Source organism: Diospyros lotus, chromosome 13 (assembly GCF_014633365.1).
Source record: "Diospyros lotus cultivar Yz01 chromosome 13, ASM1463336v1, whole genome shotgun sequence".
NCBI classification, from domain to species: Eukaryota; Viridiplantae; Streptophyta; class Magnoliopsida; order Ericales; family Ebenaceae; genus Diospyros; species Diospyros lotus.
Genome location: NC_068350.1, coordinates 12,204,930 through 12,216,944, shown reverse-complemented (window position 1 = coordinate 12,216,944; position 12,015 = coordinate 12,204,930).

Below are 12,015 nucleotides of genomic sequence, written 5' to 3'. Positions count from 1 at the left end.
TATGATAATATATAATTAAGTTGAGAAATCATATTAATAAATAATATCACAATTAGATTCAATATTGTTATAGGTATTTTACGAACCACCTTTCTTCTTATAGCCTTGACTCGACTTAGTAGACTGACCCGATTTACCAAAGCCCAATAGGCCCAAGGCTGATGTCGTCAGAGTAAGGTCACACATCATCGAAACCCAAGCCCAAATCACGAAACCAAACGAGATCCCAGCGATACTTCCAGCTCGTTGGTTTAACCGTTCAGTTCGTTGGCCTAACTGTTCTGTTCGCATAACAAAAAAGTCGCGAAATAATCGGAAGCAATCCCCACCTGTCTTATCTAAGGCGAACCAGACCCCTGGTAATGCGGGATCCATTCTCGATTTTATATAATTGATAATGACATCTTGTCTCCATAATATTATCCTATTATTTTGAATTTTATGTAAATTGTAAACACCACATACTATAAATAGGGTTAAAAAATTATTGTAAAAGGAGAATAAACAATAATAATATATTGTTATTTTGCCAGAATAAGCAGAGAACAATCGTGGACTATGCATAATTCTGGATGAACCACGTAAAACTTTTCCTGTGTGTGACTTATTATTTGTTTTCATTGGTTTCTGTTCTTTGCATTTGTGCTCATTTTTTTTATTGTAGACCTACAAATCACAGTCGATCAACTCTAAACGTCGATAAATATATTTTTTATTTTAAGAGATATATTAATAATTTTTAATTAAGAAAAATAACTGTAACTTCCTTTATTATTTTAAGTTATCAAATGTATGATTAATGATTTCAGTTATTTATTTAAAACTCCAATCAATTTTGTCACAATTCAAATTTATCTTAAGTAGATATTTTAAAAATAAACAAATCATATATGTTCTCACATAAAGCATTGCACGTGACCTTTTATTGAGAAGAAATAAATGTTATGAATTTTGTTTGGGCGGCAAGACAAAGAGAGGCAGTAGGAGAGAATGGGCTTCAGCTGAAGGAGCAATCTGGTCCAACCGTCCAGGAATCTAGTCAAGTCTGTTGGTTGGTGTTAGGTAGTTCTAGGTAACATTTATTGTTTGTCTATTATTGTTTTGACAAAGATATTGCCTACGTGGTAATTTGGTTATTCTCGATTTCGATAAAAAAAAATAAATTATAGATAAAAATTTTGGTTCACTGTATAGGGCAAATAATTAAACCTACAATCTATTACACAATTTATTAGCGTGAATTCTAATTTATCATGACCTAATTATTTAATCTATGCCTTAAAAGCAATTTAAACGATTTCTTATTTATTATATGTATTGATTTGTCTTGAGTCATGATTTATTTATAAAAAAAATTAGATATAATAATAAATAGGTCTAAAAAAGTTTAAAAATTAAAAAAAAAACTGTAAATACCTGAGAAAATACCTTGTAGAGGTCTTTAAAGACCATTTAAATGCGGTCTTCGTCGAACTGGCTTAATTTTTGAAATTAATTAATGCCTTAAAAATAAGAATAAATAATCTTAAAACATACGAATAGTCTCTCATGTATCAAATTTAGTCTATTAATCTCAGCTTAGTCTGTATTAATCTGCTGGGTGGGGAATGATGATTTCACTTTGCTGCAGATGGAGTTTCTTGGGTAGGGTGGTTTCTCTCTATAGGCAGTATTTGGTTGTGTGTTAAAATCGTAAAATCGTAAGAGGGTTTTCGACATGTAAAATCGTAAAATTGAGTACAATTCAATTTTAAAATCGTAAAATACTAAAGATTTTTTATGCAAAAAATCGTAAAATAATACCTGTAAAATCGGAAGTTTAACAACCATGGTTGTGTGAGAGATGGTCCCTACAATAGGGACGTCCTGTTGTTTCATTCTATTCTATAATAAATTACTTCTATTTATAAAACAAAAAATAATTAACTTGTTTTAATAATTCTTTTATGAGATATAAAAACAATGAAATCCAACTGCATGTTAACTAAATACATAATTAATAAAAGAATAGCCTCTCTAACAGGAAAAATTGTCACCTAGCTATTAATATTTTTAATTATTAGTATCTTATAATACTTTTTAATTATTTAATTCAAATTTGACAATACTAAATTTGTGTTAATCTTGTGCCTGTTTTAATCCAAACTCATTAACTTGAAACACACTTGTTTCTTCTAGCCCAAAAGAATGGTTAGATGTGAGCTCGGAGTCGCGGGGAATGGACTTCAATGATCGGCATGGAAAGGATAGTTGGCATTTGCAAGCACTTTGATGTTCAAGTAAGCAAAAGATTAAAGTAATAAAATATAAGTAGAGTAGAAAAGAATATACATTGGCTTTGATAGAACTAATTTATATAAAAGGAAGAGAGATCATCTTGCATGCATGTTTGCATCAGGTGTTGCAGGATGATAGGACTGGATATCCAGCACTTGCAAGGCTTCTTGACGATGGCATAGTACTGACATAATTTTCATTAAATGTGGATGGAATCTGCCATCCTCATTAATGGAGATGAGATCTGGAGCGGGCGTAAGAGTATCCAGCATACAGTGATAATGATGTCTGCTATAGATTGACATAAGCTCAAGATTGAGCCGAGATTGGGCCGTGGGTCGAGCTATACTTGGGCTTTTTGAATTGGGTCAAGCTTGATTTGAATTAGTACAGTTTAACGCTAATTTTGCATCATTTTGAGTCTTATTAATAAATCATGTATTTGTTTATCACCCCTGACTATATATCATGGTTAATGACTAAAAAATTGTCACACTAGGATTATACATTATGGTATGATAGCACTCCATATTTAAGGTCTAAAAGTAAAATTAAGATTACCAAATATTCCCCTTACAATATTTGATATATTAAACTAAACTTAATGCTGTGTTAAAATTTAATACCAAATAATGGCTCAATGTCTAATAATTGCTTAAACGATAGCACTCATTCCAGTCACTAAATCTTAGGCTGGTATACATTATTAAAGAGGTTATCTTTTATTATGCTGATTCCAACATCTATTTTTTTTTTTTAGTTCATTTCAACTTGATTTTTTTCAAATTTTATTTGAGTCAAAGTGGATTATTCAACAAATTTATCGTGTATTTTAATTAATTTCAATTTTTAATAAATTTTTATCTGCTTATCGATTTTTGACGAACTTAAGTCTCATAAAATCATGATAGCTCCCATTTATAATGTCCATATTGGGCTCGACCCAATTTGATTCGATTTGATATAATTTTGTGCTCAAAGGTGGCTTCCTAAAATAGCAAAGTTCATCTATAATCTTTAACAAATTCACTTAAGTCCAATTCTTTATGAATTTACATTATGGTTCTCCTAAATTCCTCTTAAGGTTTAATAATTTACTAAACTATCACTAAGTCTTCTTTTAGGTCTAATTTCACTTAATTTAAAATTATTTTTTAATTATCCAAAATTACTAAAATTTTCAAATATTACTTCTAACACCCCTTAAAGAATGTTTAGTTCTTGAAATTTTCTTAGGCTTAACTCTTTGCAATTTTTTTTAAGAAAATCTAGGATATTACATGAAATTTGACCATTTTTAATAGTTCAAGTATTAAACTCCTCTAAATTTTTACTTATATATAAAAATTTAGATTATTTATCATTTTTTTAAAAATTACAAGAATTATTGAAACTGTTTTTGTGAATAATTTATTGATTTGAAAATATTTTTATTTTTTATTTTTCTTGTCTATAGAACAAAACTTGTAAATACTTCATTTTTCTCAAAACTAAGTAACAGGAATGTACCAAGTTAAAATTATTTATATTTTTTAAACACTATCATAGAAGAACAACAATATACATTTGTAATCACACAAATAATAAAGTAGACATAATATCATAATTTTACACAATGCAAGTAAAATTTGATTATTAGTGTTCAACTAACATTATTTGGTATTAATAAAAGTAGAAATTGCACAAACTAACCACTTTACAAACAGTAAATTCATTTTAACCTCTTTTCTGTGAAAAAACGTTTTTAGCCCATCCAAACAAATTATTTGCATCCTACAACCACTTTCCCAATTTTGATCCCACCACCTAATATTTAAATCCAATACTTTATAAGTACTCAAAATGAAAATAAAAACACAAAAGTCCCAAAACAACCCTGACCATTTGAAACCCCAAACACTGAAATTACAAAAATATCTCCCTACTGGAACCCACCCCCAAAACTCGATCAGAACCCAGCCCCAAACTCGATCATGTCTCCTCCAAACCTGACCGCAAACAGCAACTGCCAATGCCACCGCCACCACCAACTGCCACCACTGCCATCGCCATTTCCAATCGCCTACAACCCTAAAGGTAAGTCTCAATCAATTTCCATTTCAGTTTTATTTCTTGGATTTGTGGGTTGGGTGGTAGCGATGGGGCTTTGCAAAGCCTTATCGCCTCCGGCTAATTGCGATTCGAAGGAAGCCCCATCGTTGGATGGGGCTTCGTCGATGGGGGCGATGGGGCTTCGTCAGCTGGGTCGGAGTCAATGGAAGACCCATCGGTGGCCACTATCTTCGCCTCGGGCTTCATTTGCAACGAAGCATTTTCGTTGCAGATGAAGCCCGAGGCTTTGTCTGAGGGGGCTTCATCTCGATACAAAGCCCGATTACGGATTTTTTGTGGATTATGGTTAAGGATTTAGATGCATTTGAGGTCTTCACTTAGGGGACATATGTGTATAGTAAGACTCAACATTACATTCAAATGGCTACGAGCGAAGACAAGTTGAGTGGTGGAGTTGGGAAAAAAATAAATATTTATGGTTTTGTGTAGGCATTTCAGGTACAAGTTACTCTCTTCGTATTGTTTATATTACAATATTGTATATGATTTGTCTATACTAACTAAATGTTTGTTTTCTTTTTGTTTGTTTTTTGTTTTCTATTATAAATTTTTTTTACTCTCTTCCCTACAATGGTGGTTGATTGAAAATTTCACATGAATTCAAAATAAATGGATCATCCCACTACTCGACGTATTTATTCCCAGGTGCAGAAAGTGATTGTAAAAAAAAATGGCCACAAATAAAAAATTACAACGATTGTCTCACAAATGAAGTAAGTGTGCAACTTAACCCAAATTTCTTTTTATTTTTTATTTTAGTTAATATCTATCTAAATAATACTATGTTGTAGGTACGAGGATTGACTCCGACACTTGAGCCAACCGATGTTGAGCGGGAAACGAATTTTTGGAGGTCCTTCAACCTGAAACACTCTGTCAGAGAGTACGTATTCAAATTTGGGGATGGAAGGGGTGACGAGGATGAGCCTATACATGGCCATGGAGATGAGCAAAGAAGAAAGGAAGGTCAGGAGAAGGATGAGGAGGAAGTTGTACATAAAGAGACAGATAAAGAAGGTAGACAAGAGGCATGACTCCTTGACAGTCCGCAACATAAACCAGATGATTACGTGGTATGATTAATATTATTATAATAATGATTTTTATTTATTTTTTTTGCAATTATTTTTAATGTTTAAAAATTTGTGTGTTTGTCTTTTGCAGATCACCGAGATGCTAGTTCAAATGCTAGAGATGTTGAGAAGGGTAGATAGGGAAATGAGTCTAATGATGACAAAAATGGTTGTAATTAGGACACATTTTGACCGAGAAATTGGTCAAATGAGGACACATTTGAACCGAGAAATGGATCAAATGAGGGCCCAGTTTCTGCAACTAGAGAAGGCGCAATGCAGTCCGCATATTGACCATTCCTTAGTTCACATCAATGATGGCAATGAGCAGCACCAATGTGGTGATCAAATATATCCTAGTCACCACGATGGCGAGAATGAGGCATCTACATCTGTAGTAAGTTTCAAATTTATACGTTTACATATCAGAATTTGAAGTACAATATTGTAATAGTTAGTTTATGTACAGTTGCAGGAAGAGGATGTGGTTCGGGTCGACAAGCAACCTGTGTGAGACAAAAAAAAATCCTAATTTTGTAAGACACATTTCATTGATCTTATCCGACTAAAGAAGAGAAAGATGGATGTCACGGTAAAAGGGTCGGACCCAGTTTCGCAAGTGGGGGACGATGATCTTAACCCCCCTGAAGGTTACACTGAGTTCATAGCCTCCAAATAAAATATTTTGTAAGTAACTAGTACCATATAGAATTACATTAACAATACATTCTCACATTTACAAATTCTAATTCTTGGTTATTGTAGTCGTGACACCAAGTACCTTGAATATCTATCCCTTGCTGACTTCTGGTGCATAGAGGACATGAGCGAATGGTTGGACGGGCGTCATATTGATAGTTACATGTGTTGCCTCAGATGTATACAATCGCGTCATTTATACGACGACAATTATGCTATCATGTCGACCCCGCTATTTATGAGTGTTGCAACCATTACTCATTTTTTCTTTTGTTGTATCTCAATTAGTCTATAATTAATGTTTTTTTATTTTATTTTGTTGTCATGTATATCAAATTTATGGACTCAAGAATACAAGGGGGATAATGGGAAAGTTTTCGATCCTTCTACGGCCACTGTCTCGACAGAGTGGACCTATTTCGTGGATAGGAGCAGTGATGAGAATCTTCCTTGGTGGACGGTCAACAATGTAAGTGTTCTTTAATTGATTGGATGGATTTTTGTATATAGTATATGACCAACGTATGAAAACAGGTGTTGCTCCCATGTAACTACAAGAATCAACATTGGTTTCTATCAAGATTAACTTAAAGAATAAAAAAGTTATCTTATACGACTCCAGCGCTAAAAGTAAAGACAGCCAGAGGATTAGGGTAACAGTTGTAACTCCACTGATGAAACTCTTATCCATTCTACTGAAGAGTAGTGGATATTACAAGCATGTAACTGCAACTACGACTTCAGACAGAGAATGGGATGTAAAAGGTACCGATCCTCAGAAGGTGGCTCAACAAGTGGACATGTAAATTAATTATTAAATTATATTATAGAGATATTGTGAATATATGGTTATTTTTTCAATTAAAACAACAATTAACCTGTATGTCTTATACAATGCTAGCTGCGGATCCTTTGTTATTAAATACATCGAGGACATCCTTAGGCATAATGAGGATAGCTGGCAGATAGACCCGAATCCGAATGTCTATACTCTTCGTAGACAGATTGGAATATTTTTTTATAGACATAGCAAACTTGTAGTAGATTAATATATTAGTTAGTTTTATTGTGATTACTAGTACATGATCATGCATATTATATTTTTATTTTGTTTCTTGTTTTTTTAAAGACATAACAAATAGTGTATTGTTTAGGTTGATGGTATGTGGTTTGTGTTGTTGTAGAGGGTAATGGTTGATGGTATGTGGTTTGTGTTGATGGTTGCGGTTTGTGTTATTGTAAAGGGTAATGGTTGATGGTAAGTGATTTGTGTTGATGGTTATGGTTTGTGTTGATGGTATATGGTTTGTGTTGATGGTTGTAGTTTGTGTTATTGCAGGTTTAGTGGCATGAAAACAGAGTAGACTCTACTGAAATTTTATGTAATTTTGATTAACTAAATGTTAAAAAAAAAAAGATATTTATTTGTGCACCGTAAGTTGAATCAACCCGCAAAACTTAAAAAAGAGATCATTTTTTAGGTAAATCAAATCACAAAAAGGCCAACCAAAAAAAAAAAAAATCGGGTTTGGTTGGCCACCAAACTCGAATTTTTTTTTTGCCTTTGCATTATTTTTCATTGAAACCAATACGCACAACATTAAATTAAATTATTGTTTATGAATTACACTATCATTTTTTAGATAATCATATCATCTTTGTCTAAAGTTCATGTTTAGTAGTTAGAACACTATCATATATTGCTCGATTGATTATCAAATCTTCCACACTAAGATCTCTATTTGTTGTGCACCCTAAGTTGAATCAACTCGTAAAACTTAAAAAAAAAAGGGATCATTTTTGAGGTAAATCAAATCATAGAAAGGCAAAAAAAAAAAAAACAAATCGAGTTTGGTTGGCCATCCCTATGGGAAATGTCCCTTAGAATGAAGAGGGCTTGGAACTGTTGTATCATATTTTTTGGTTTATGAGAAAATGTGTTTGATGAAAAATCATATAAAAATCTCATATTTTGAAACATGCATTATTAGTGTTTTAGCGCTAAAGGTCAAATGTTTTAAAAAATTCAATTTTTAACATATCATGTTTCGAAACATAGATCTGTAATGTTTCTATACATATTCAAAATGTTTTTTAATATGTTTGAATAAATTTAATTTCATGCATCATGTTTCGAAACAAAGTTTCCATATTTCGAAACATCAAGTCTGCCATATTTCTAAACTTGTTTCAAGATGTATATTGAAAAGGTTTCAAGTTTTGCTAAATCTGTATGATGTATTTTGTTTTATGTATTTCTCGTATCACCCTGCATAGGCTAGACTCGGTCTGATGGACCAGCCCAATCACCCGAGGCCAAGAAGACCCAGATGACCTCGTCAAGGAAAGTGCAGCCACCACCGAAATTCGGAACTCGTAAAGCGAGCATCTGGCGAGCTACCGATAAGCCCTCAACGAGCTCCCAGCAATCGACTAACGAGCTCCCGGAAATATCCTCCAGATCGCTGGATCATCTAGGTCGCTGGCCTAAAACCTCAGCTCGCATGAGTGACAAAGCTGCTGAGAAGTCAGAGGTAGGGTCTGTTCACTTTATCTGCAACAGCCCATACCCCTCGTAATGAGGATCCCACTCTCGGTCTTGTGAAGGCGATAAGGGCTGTTTGTCCCCCATTATACACTCATTGTATTTCTTTATGTTATCTAAATTGTAAAAGCCCCTCAGTATAAATAAGAATGATAGATATCATGAGAGACAGGGAGAATAATCAGATACCGCCATTCTGAAGAGAATAATCAGAGTGCAGTCGTGGAGTAGGTATCGTTCTGGCCGAACCACGTAAAAATTCTGGTGTTGACTCACATTTGGAATTTGGGTTCTTTTCTTCTTCTTGGTATTTTGGATTTACTTCACCGCGGCCCAAAACGAATCACGGTCAGGCTGAAATCGAACGTCGACATATTTCGAAATCTATTTGAAATCTAAGCTTATGTTTTGAAACCTATTTAGTATATTTTGAAACCTTTGTCAACAGTGATCCTTGTTCAACATGTTTTGAAACATGTTTCTGAAGTATGTTTCGAAACCTACTTTTCATATTTTGAAACATCTGACTCTGTCAGAAGAATTTCAAAAAATCTGTCATGCTTTTGCACTTTATTTTAAAAGCCTATTTTTGAAATTACACCTACACCCTGATGTTCAAAATTCAGATATGTTTTAAGTGGAGTATAAAACTAAATCATTTGGTTTTTAAAGAGATGTCTTCCACTCATTTTGTCTCTTGGTGCATATCCAGTTGTAAAGTCTGTATGTTTCGAAACATGTTATGTATGATTCGAAATCGTCTGTGTAAAAACATGTTGTTTCGAAACCTACTTTATTATCTTGTCTCTAACGGTTATAATTAGCCAAAAGTTTATCCTTTTGTTATATATATCAACTCTTTGAAGACAAGAAATAGCTCTCTTTCTCCGACATACACAATTTTACACATCTACAAGAGATTTTTGCCACAAGCACAAGTGAACAAAGCTTTTCTAACGAACTCTCAAAGAAGTTCATTTCAATCATTCCTTGGTGTGCATTATGGTACAAACAGGAGAAGCAAGCCAAAAATCAAAGCTCTATTCATTCAAGCTCTCCTCACTCCATACCAATAGGTTTGTTATAACTATTTGGTAAGGTGTTTTAATTACATTCAATTTGTTGGGTTGTAAAAGATAAGTGTTATTTATCTTGTTGTAAGGTTTGAGTTGAGTCCGTAAAAACTCAGTGTGTAAAGTTTTAGGATGAACCATGGTAAAACCCTTGGTGTCATTGATCGCTAGTAAAAGTGATTGTGGTTTGCAAATCCTTCAAGTGGGTAAACTTGAAGATAGTGGAGTAGGCAAGTGCCGAACCACTATAAATCTTATGTGTACTTAATTTCTCATTTCTACTTGCTGTTATCCTTGTTCATGTTTTTAAGAGAATCATTTTTGAAAATCTAAAGAAGTTTCATTATTTGCAAATCAGTAAGTAATATTTCGAAACATACCTTAGTAGGTTTCGAAACATACCTGCCAATAAGTTTGATTTCGAAACATACTCATCTATATTTCGAAACATACTTAACAAAAAGGTTAGTTTCGAAACATACTTCCTCGAGTTTTGAAACATAGTATCCTGCAAGCCAAAGTTTTTTAAGTTATCGAAAAATTTACCCAAATCCCAATTCACCCCCTCTCTTGGGATATACTTGCCATTAGATAGAACTAACAATTGGTATCAGAGCATTAGGTCTTTAAGTGTTTTATAGGTTTAACCGCCAAAGAGCAAAGATTCAAATGACATTCAACACCGACTTCAAGTTGGAAGGACAAAACACCTCAAGGCCACCCTATTTCGATGATTCAAACTACACTTACTGGAAAACAAGAATGAGGTATTTCTTGATGCAAAATACTGAACTATATACATGTATATCTAGTACGGTTACACTTCCGGAACCTCCTACGAAAGCTTGGAATGAAGAACAAAAACAAACCAATGAGTTAAATGCTAGAGCTGTAAATATATTACATTGTGCATTAAATCTAGCTGAGTTTAATAGAATAATTTCATGTACTACGATAAAAGAAATTTGGGATCACTTAGAAGTAACACATGAAGAACCAAGAAAGTGAAAAGCACTAAAATTGCAATCCTTACTAGTGAATATCAAAATTTCATAATGAATACTAGTGAATCCATTAAGAGATGTTTACAAGGTTTAGTAACATTGTAACAAACTTGCAAGCTTTAGGAAAACCAATAACAACCGAAGAAAAGGTTTATAAGATCTTAGGAAGCTTACAATAGTTATTGTACAAAGTTCATCTATGATTGTTGATGTGCTAGCTACTTCGAGAGGACTCTCCCCTAGATGTTATGCCACAATAAATCTTGTACAAAGTTCATGTTTCTCCTTCTCTATTACTATTTTTGTACAATTAAGCCAACCATTTGGATTTGATTATGCGATCACAAAGTGAGAAGTGTAGGAGAGAGAAAGACTATGAAGACCGTTTTAATAATGGTTGTTTATTAGTTTAGTCCATCAACATATACAAGAGAAAAAAAAAGAGAGAAATGGAAAAAAAGAATAAAAGAAAAAATAATTTAAATACAAATACAAAAATAATTAAGTTTTAGATTATGTTAAAATCAAACAAAAATTTAAATCAATTTTAAAAATACAAAGTTAGAGTTCAAGTCAAATAAAAATATCATATTAGAAATTTAATATATAAATATAACATTTGATTCATCAATAATTAAAAAATTTAACATTTAGTATGTGATAAAAAAAGATTAAATTTGATTTAAAAAACTTAAATTTCATAAAAAGACTTAAAAATTTCATAAAAAATAATTAAAAATACCTAAATTTCATAAAAAAAACCCTGAAAATATTCAAAAAAACTTGGATTTCATAAAATTCCTAAAAATATTCAAAAAAATATTTAAATTTCATAAAAATCTAAAAATATTTGAAAAAGGATCAAATTTTATAAAAAGACTTAATGGAAACCGTGAACAAGAATTTCAATGAAAATTAATAAAAATTTCATTGAATTCATAAATCTTATTCACAAACGATCAAATGAGGTCTTAAATAAGAAGTGGCAAAATAAAACCCATCAATTTTTTTTGAATATATTTAGGTGCGTTTTAATGAAATTTCGATTTTTTTATTATTTTTAGGTCATTTATAAAATTTAGTTCTTTTATTATATTTTTATGTTTTTTAATAAAAAAATTAGGTCTAAAATCTAGAAAACAAGTTTATTAAATTTGGTCTTTTTTTATATGAATCAAATATTATTTTTTTATTATTAAAGGATTAAATGTCAAATATTTTAATTATTAAGA